Below are 9,313 nucleotides of genomic sequence, written 5' to 3' on the forward strand. Positions count from 1 at the left end.
AAAAACAGAAACAAGTCAGGAAGTACTGGAAAGTTTGAATGAGCATTTCTAAGAAGACAAAAAAAAAAAAAAAAAAAAAAAAAAAAAACAAATGATTAAGCCAAGCTATAGATTGCATGATTCTAATGACACAGTCATCTAAGAGAAAGAAAGCAAAGCTGTCTAGACAATTAAAAATGTCCAGAACTCACAGGTAAAGAAGGTCAGAGAAGGAGAGAACAGAGGGTACTTAGGGCAGGGGGTTGTTCAACACAATACTCTCTTGATACATTCACATCACTGTTCATTTCTCCAGACCCATAATGCACAGCACTGAGTGCATTCCCCTAATGCAAACTGTAGATTTGAGCCAACAGTAAGGCACCACACTGCCTGGTCACTTGTAGCATGCGAATGTAAAGGTACAAAAGCTCAGGAAATTGTCAAGGTCAAGGCTTTATTGTTTGTTCACCTTTTAGTGAGGCACACAGATTTTATGCACTACATATAATAAAAGATACTTAGGTGTAGGGCTGTTTGAATCGAGTATTTATGTGTTTGTATCAAAAAGAGAAAGAATCTGTAGTAAAGTATAAGAGACAAATTTCCAAACTTACAGGATTGCAGAACTTGGAGAAAAATTGAAGAGCATAACTGAAGAAAATGAATGAAAAGTCAAAAGAATAAATGTGATTTGGTGTCCTTCCTACTACCAATGATAAATATAATAATCATGTAGGACGATGCATTAGCCTAGCTTCTGTTGCTGTAACAAAATACCTGTATGGCAATGCCACATAGAATGTTTGTAACCACTCACACTAGCCACAGTCACGAACTGCTGTGGGCCCATGAAAGTATTCTTGCCTATTGGGAATGGAGTAGTAAAGGCTTGTAGCTATCAAGGGCCCTTAACGGGTTGGCATGGCTGTACATAGAGGAGTGGTCTGGACAAGAGCATCCCAAGGTCAGGAACCCTGACGGGATCGCCCGTTGGGATCCACAGGCCAGAGCCCCATGTACAGTAGCATCCTAGCAGACTTTCACTCGACTCCTGGCTCTGACCTCATGACACAGTCCATTTCACTTTGGAAAGCTACCTGACACCTGGAAGAACAATTTCATATCTCAGTTTAGTTGTAGCTCGACCATTGTGACCACATAAGCACATTTTCTTATTCATGTGAGGAAGATACAGTACAGTGGCTGGACACATGTGTCCTTTGGTTCTTTCTCTATCACCTGTTGATAAAACTGAATGCCACAATTAAATGCATAATGACCACTTAGAAGAAAATATATATGAATATATAAGTGTAAGAACAGCTCCAAATAGTATACAAATGTGTGTGTATATACAAAAAATTAACTTATTTGTTATGCAAAACAAGCAAGCAGAGGACACACAGAGGCACGCCTGCCACCACACAATACATCAAGGGTGGAGGAAGACATCCAGAGACCCATCCACCACCATGGCATCCTGAGCAGGCAGGAAAAGATGCCCAGACACCCACCTGGCAATGAGACAAGCTGACTCCATGGCAGGCTTCAAATTGGCAGTTCAGGAGACTAGGCCTAAATTTCTGTTTCCAAGAACTGGTCAAGTCCAGGCAAGTCAGTCACTAAAACTAACCACAGGCCTCAGGCAGCCAGTCAGAAACTTCTCTGCCATCAGATATACATAAGATATACAAAAGCATAAACACATATTTACATATATGCATATATACATTTATATGCATAAACATAAACACACACATATATATGTATATACATGCACACACACACACACACACACACACACACGCACCAAGTTGTTATTTTGTGAAAGGCTATTGTCATGAACTTAAACTCAAGACACAGGGTCTTGCAATTTATTACTTTCTTTTAAAATTTATTCATATCTTCTTTGAGCTAACTAAAGATATTTTTTAAAAGTTGTTTTGTAATTTCATCTATATCATTGTTACTTCAGGACATCACTATGAGATTAGTGATTTTTTTGGAGGAGTCTTGGCTTCTCATGTTGGTGCGGTATTTATGCTGTGTTTTCTTATGCAGTCTGTTAGTTAAAACTTTCTTGAAACCCTGAGTTGAGTTAAGGTGCTTGGCATTTTCTCTGCTCTGTGGGTCTTGGCTTGACTAAGCATTGCTGGGGAGCCTTGGTGTTGACTCATGGACAGAGCAGCTGTGGTTGATCTTGGCTTACTAGGGAGACAAGGCCCGTGAATTCATAAGGCACAGTCACTGCAGTGACTGCATTGGTGCTGTGCTTCTTCTAGCCCCAAGGAGTGTGGTTCATAAAGTGTCGGAGGGTCATTTGTAGGGGCTGGGATCGTGTTTCCTCCAACTGTGAGCCAGGGTGTTTGAAGAGTGTGATGTATGTGTACCAGGTATGGGTGGTTTTGTCTCTTCACTTGCTCAGTTGGGGGGTGCACACAGTGGTAGGGATGTGTACTGGAGGAAGGAGAAGAGGTCTTTGCTTTTAGCTTCCCCATCTGGGATGGAGGAAATTATGAATGGGGCTGGACACCCTGAAACCTCCAACATGTTGACCAGGATAAGTATATTGAGAGGCAGAAATCTGTAGTAAGGAAGAGGGTTTGGAAAGTTAAACCTATCCAAGTCAGAGGCAAATGCCAGGTGATGAAAGTTTGTACAGGAGGAGCAAGGTCCACTGTCTTTTAACCTGTGTGGGGGGGGTAGGTGGAGAGCAGTGAACCGATACAGGAGAATAAAGGACTCTAAGCTGACCAGCAGGGTTGAGCAGGGTTCAGCAGAATATGCAGCAGGAATTTGTCCAGGAAAGAAGCTTGCACATAGGGAGCAAATAGGAATTGGAAGGTCTGGAGATCTCTAACCTATCCAGGGTAGGTGCTCTGTGGGCAGCCTGATTTGTTTCTGTTTCCCTGGCAGAACTGTTCTTCTACAGAAACTAGAACTTCCAATCTAGAAAAAGAGAAATTCTGGTACTGAGTCTTTGGAACTCACAATGAGAAGGGCTATTCCTTTCTAAGTTTTGGATCTCAGGCTGTGATTATTCTAGCTACTAGAGAGTGCATGCTTCTGGTTTTGTATCTAGGACAGCAGTATCCCCTTCCTGCTGAGGTCTTTGTTCCCAGTGAAGGAGCACTGCTGGTACTCTAAGAGGATGCTCGCCTAGACCAGTGACCTCCAAGTGATAATGTAGGCAGAACCAGTGTGTCCCTTAGTCATATGCCCTATTGTGTCCTCTTACCAGGAGTCTTTTCTGTGGTCAGTAGTGATCTGTCAGAAAAGTGTGTAAGTCTATTAGAGGAACTGTGAACACACCAACTTCATTTCAAGAGTGCTAGCAATTTCCTTTAAAGCAAACTACTGATCTTTACAGGAAATCCATTTGAGATATCAGTCCTGGTAAAATTACACCCACTTCAAAAGGCAACAACCTCCATAGTTAGATTAGGAACACCTTTCTTCCTATTGGTCTCTCCCATATCTACCTTCTGCTACCTGCACATTTCTGTCTCAAATTGTTGATTGAGATAAACCAAAGTAAGAATACAATGCACATGGACCATTAGGACTGTGCTGTGCTGTGTGTGCTGTGTGTGCTGTGTGTGTGTGCTGTGTGTGCTGTGTGTGCTGTGCTGTGTGTGCTGTGCTGTGTGTGCTGTGCTGTGTGTGCTGTGCTGTGTGTGCTGTGTGTGCTGTGCTGTGTGTGCTGTGCTGTGTGTGCTGTGTGTGCTATGCTGTGTGTGCTGTGTGTGTGTGCTGTGTGTGCTGTGCTGTGTGTGCTGTGCTGTGTGTGCTGTGTGTGCTGTGTGTGCTGTGCTGTGTGTGCTGTGTGTGCTGTGCTGTGTGTGCTGTGTGTGTGTGCTGTGTGTGCTGTGTGTGCTGTGTGTGCTGTGCTGTGTGTGCTGTGCTGTGTGTGCTGTGCTGTGTGTGCTGTGTGTGTGTGCTGTGTGTGCTGTGTGTGTGTGCTGTGTGTGCTGTGTGTGCTGTGTGTGCTGTGTGTGCTGTGTGTGCTGTGTGTGTGTGCTGTGTGTGCTATGTGTGCTGTGCTGTGCTGTGTGTGCTGTGCTGTGTGTGCTGTGCTGTGTGTGTGTGTGTGCTGTGTGTGCTGTGCTGTGTGTGCTGTGTGTGCTGTGTGTGCTGTGTGTGCTGTGCTGTGTGTGCTGTGCTGTGTGTGCTGTGTGTGCTGTGTGTGCTGTGTGTGTGTGCTGTGTGTGCTGTGTGTGTGTGCTGTGTGTGCTGTGCTGTGTGTGTGTGTGCTGTGTGTGTGTGCTGTGCTGTGTGTGCTGTGTGTGTGTGCTGTGTGTGCTGTGCTGTGTGTGCTGTGTGTGCTGTGCTGTGTGTGCTGTGTGTGCTGTGCTGTGTGTGCTGTGTGTGCTGTGCTGTGTGTGCTGTGTGTGCTGTGCTGTGTGTGCTGTGTGTGTGTGCTGTGCTGTGTGTGTGTGTGCTGTGTATGCTGTGCTGTGTGTGTGTGCTGTGTGTGCTCTGTGTGCTGTGTGTGCTGTGCTGTGTGTGCTGTGTGTGCAGTGCTGTGTATGCTGTGCTATGTGTGCTGTGTGCTGTGTGTGTGTGTGATGTGCTGTGCTGTGTGTGCTGTGTGTGTGTGCTGTGTGTGCTGTGCTGTGTGTGCTGTGTGTGCTATGCTGTGTGTGCTGTGCCGTGTGTGCTGTGTGTGCTGTGTGTGTGTGCTGTGTGTGTGTGCTGTGTGTGCTGTGTGTGCTGTGTGTGCTGTGTATGCTGTGCTCTGTGTGCTGTGTGTGTGTGCTGTGTGTGCTGTGTGTGTGTGCTGTGTGTGCTGTGTGTGTGTGCTGTGTGTGCTGTGTGTGTGTGCTGTGTGTGCTGTGTGTGCTGTGTGTGTGTGCTGTGTGTGCTGTGTGTGCTGTGCTGTGCTGTGTGTGCTGTGCTGTGTGTGCTGTGCTGTGTGTGCTGTGCTGTGTGTGTGTGTGTGCTGTGTGTGCTGTGCTGTGTGTGCTGTGTGTGCTGTGTGTGCTGTGCTGTGTGTGCTGTGCTGTGTGTGCTGTGCTGTGTGTGCTGTGTGTGCTGTGTGTGCTGTGTGTGTGTGCTGTGTGTGTGTGTGCTGTGTGTGTGTGCTGTGCTGTGTGTGCTGTGTGTGTGTGCTGTGTGTGCTGTGCTGTGTGTGCTGTGTGTGCTGTGCTGTGTGTGCTGTGTGTGCTGTGCTGTGTGTGCTGTGTGTGCTGTGCTTTGTGTGCTGTGTGTGTGTGCTGTGCTGTGTGTGTGTGTGTGCTGTGTGTGCTGTGTATGCTGTGCTGTGTGTGTGTGCTGTGTGTGCTGTGTGTGCTGTGCTGTGTGTGCTGTGTATGCTGTGTGTGTGTGCTGTGTGTGCAGTGCTGTGTATGCTGTGCTATGTGTGCTGTGTGCTGTGTGTGTGTGTGATGTGCTGTGCTGTGTGTGCTGTGTGTGTGTGCTGTGTGTGCTGTGTGTGCTGTGTGTGCTGTGCTGTGTGTGCTGTGTGTGCTGTGCTGTGTGTGCTGTGTGTGCTGTGCTGTGTGTGCTGTGTGTGCTGTGCTGTGTGTGCTGTGTGTGCTGTGCTGTGTGTGCTGTGTGTGCTGTGTGTGCTGTGCTGTGTGTGCTGTGTGTGCTGTACTGTGTGTGCTGTGTGTGCTGTGTGTGTGTGCTGTGTGTGCTGTGCTGTGTGTGCTGTGCTGTGTGTGCGGTGTGTGCTGTGTGTGCTGTGCTGTGTGTGCTGTGCTGTGTGTGCTGTGTGTGCTGTGCTGTGTGTGCTGTGTGTGCTGTGCTGTGTGTGCTGTGCTGTGTGTGCTGTGTGTGCTGTGTGTGCTGTGTGTGTGCTGTGTGTGCTGTGCTGTGTGTGCTGTGCTGTGTGTGCTGTGCTGTGTGTGCTGTGTGTGCTGTGCTGTGTGTGCTGTGTGTGCTGTGCTGTGTGTGCTGTGCTGTGTGTGCTGTGTGTGCTGTGCTGTGTGTGCTGTGCTATGTGTGCTGTGTGTGCTGTGTGTGCTGTGTGTGTGCTGTGTGTGCTGTGCTGTGTGTGCTGTGTGTGCTGTGTTAGCTGTGCTGTGTGTGCTGTGTGTGCTGTGTGCGCTGTGTGCGCTGTGTGTGCTGTGTATGCTGTGCTGTGTGTGTGTGCTGTGTGTGCTGTGCTTTGTGTGCTGTGCTGTGTGTGCTGTGTGTGCTGTGTGCGCTGTGTATGCTGTGCTGTGTGTGTGTGCTGTGTGTGCTGTGCTGTGTGTGCTGTGCTGTGTGTGCTGTGCTGTGTGTGCTGTGCTGTGTGTGCTGTGTGTGTGTGTGTGCTGTGTGTGTGCTGTGTGTGCTGTGTGTGCTGTGCTGTGTGTGCTGTGCTGTGTGTGCTGTGTCCTTATGCCTGAACTTTTTATTTGTTTAAGAATTATTACCTAAAGAAACACCTAGTTCACAGAAACATCTAGTTTCACAGAATTCACTAGAGCAGGAGAAAGAAATAGGAAAATCAGATATAGTAGAATAATTATGCACCCCAAGGCCAACTCAAAAGCAGTCATGCAGAAATAAAATCTATACAGCTCTTGTCCAGGGATAAGGTTGGGAGAAATGGGAACAACTGTTTTTTACAAATTGTGGCCACAGGCTACTGAGACATCTCCATTCCAGCCTACTGTGGGCAGTCCCTTATTTCTGATGGTAGGTCCCCTGGAGGGATGTGTCTCCTGCTTCTCAGGGTCAGATGTCATCCTTTGTTACAAGGAACTGCTGTGGACTTCTGAGATGTCCCCATCCCAGCCTGCTGCTGGCAGTCCCCGTCAAGGTATGCTGTCCCTAGCAAGAAACAGGTAAGCTGCAACCTTCCCTGTCAGTCATGATTCCTGCAGGGCTGGATCATCACTGCAAGCAGGATAGTTTCTCCAGGCCTAGAGACAATGCATGCATACGTCAGTTATTGTCATGAAGGAGACAACCAATCTTGTTCTACCTTACTAACTGGCCATTTGCCAGCTCAGTGACCGTGTAAAAAAACTTGTATTCCAGTACAACCTCACCTTACTTCACAGCAGCTGCTATTGGAACTACTTGGATAGGTTTCCTAGAGCCTGGCCATACTGCAGAGGGCCAAATGACTCGTGGCAACATCCCTATGGTTGTAAAGTCTCTGTTGGTAATGCTACCTCTGAAATTCTGAAGTACAATTAACATCTGATGTCAGAGACTTATTTTGGGAACATGGGAAAAGAATGACCAATGATGAATAATGCCTTGGAGGAACTGTAAAAGAAGCTCCAGGAAAAAAGGCAGAGGGTGTTTTACAGTGGACACACTTTGTCCCCTGGGTTGTTATTGAATATAGTTTGGTGCCTCCTGTAACATTTACATTAGAATTTTAAGACACGTTTGTTCTTGTTGGCTGTCAGATCATAGCTACAGAACCCAGTCTAGTCAGTATACCCTGAATCTCAATGTGGCCTTCTGCCTACTGTCATGCTTCCCCAGATTGCCAGGCAACTCTGTTTCAGTTGCTCGGTCCTGAGAAAGTTCAGGAAAGGGCTGCCATGTCAATATTTAGTATGTGCTTACTGGAATTTATTTACACATTTTTCGGGTCATGTTTTTCTGAACTTAAACAATCCTTACTTGGACTATTGCTTTCTTTGGTTACACTCATGTGCTTTTATACAATGAAACTAGAGTGAGATTGTCTGCAGCATTGCACCATAGTCTGCCCCATTCTTTCCGGTCCTCAGATCCCAGGTCCAGCAGACAAGATCTGCGCAGGTTGGCTGAAAAGTTGACACCTCGCCATGGAGAAAAGAACACCTTCTGAACACTTTTCAAGTCTATCTAGTAATGAAATCTCTCAATTTCCTTGTGTGTGCAATTAGGATCTGATTTCCTCCTTGGACCTTAAGAGGTAGATTATTTAAGAGCTTCCACCTGACCCTTCCTAGCATCAACAGTCAGCACAGATAAGAGAAGGCCTTATCTGTTAAGCACAGGAACATCGCTCATTCTCTGAAGGATTCTACAGACTTTGGGGGCACTGTTGTGAGACAGACTATGGCCGGTATGTCATTCACCGCTAGGCCTCCACTTTGAGTTTTTAACATCAGTACTAGCTCAGCATCTGTGCCCAATGGCTCTTGGTGACTTGGTAATTTGCTCTCCATGGAGTAAGTCCATGTGGAAATAGCTCCAAGTGTGTTGGGAGATGAACACTTATGTGCAGCGCAATACAGTGTTCTTTGTCAAGAGTCGTCGAGGGATCTGCTTCTCCCTCGAGGAAAGAGTTGGGGCATGAGGTTATTTCTTGTGGGAGCAGCTCCTTGGTTCTTCTGTTTGTTCTGTGCTTAGTCGAAGCAATCGACATGCTGAGACTACACATTTGTCTTTACATTAAGAGCATGCATTTTGCATGAGGCCATGGGCAATGGCAACCCCTTTTCTGCTCCAGCTTACTGGCTGGCCATAACTGCAGTCCCCTTGCTCCTATTGGCAAACAGGGCTGCTCCTACCTGAGATTCTATCACTAACCTCATCCCTAATTCCATGGTAACAGCTGGCAAATGCTTCATTTTCATTCCCAGTGGATGTGTCTGAGGGCAACGTGCTGTGTCAAAGGAACAGGAAATGAAAAGCATGAGGCATGTGGTGCCTGACCGGGGTTCGATGAACCCTAAAATGTTGTTTGGATATGACCCATCAAGAACAAGGTGCAAACCATGGGGGGGGGGTTTAGGTTTCAATGAGATGGTAAGAGCTATTAAAGGGTTGTGAGCAAAACAGCATCAGATCCTGCTGTTGGGAAGAATTCGGATGTAAGGAAGTTTTTTAAAAAAAAAAAAAAAAAAAAGTAATAGTAACCTCCTAGGCTACTCTGATTGCCCGGGCAAGTGGATAGAGCTTGACTTCTCACCTGTGCCCTATAACTCTTTAAGGGCATGAAGTCCTCATAAGCTGTTTAAAAATTATGCTAATGACCTACACTTATGCCCATTCAACAGGTGTTTGATAAATAATGGTCTTTCTTGGCTAACAATTGTTGCTGCTACTATTTGCTATTGTTGAATGACAGAATGACATTTCTAAACGGGTTTGTTATTCTCTTTAGGAAGATGAAACTTTCCTTTTTTTCTTTTAGTCTCAACTTTCATACAAAACTGGCTCAGCAAGGTTTGTATGTTTAAAATGTCTAGCTGGATCTTTCCCCCTCACCACTTACAAGCTTCATTCCCAAGGCATAAATGCTTCTCTTTTTGCATAGTTCTTGTGAAATTTTAAAACTTACAGGCAACAGACTTTCTGTTGTCACTATGTACCCCCTTTCCTATCAAAGGAATACTATACAGGGTATGGTAATCGGAATAACTCTTCTCGCCAAACGCATTTGGCATTT

Source organism: Micromys minutus (assembly GCF_963924665.1).
Source record: "Micromys minutus genome assembly, chromosome: 1".
In the NCBI taxonomy this organism is placed as follows: domain Eukaryota; kingdom Metazoa; phylum Chordata; class Mammalia; order Rodentia; family Muridae; genus Micromys; species Micromys minutus.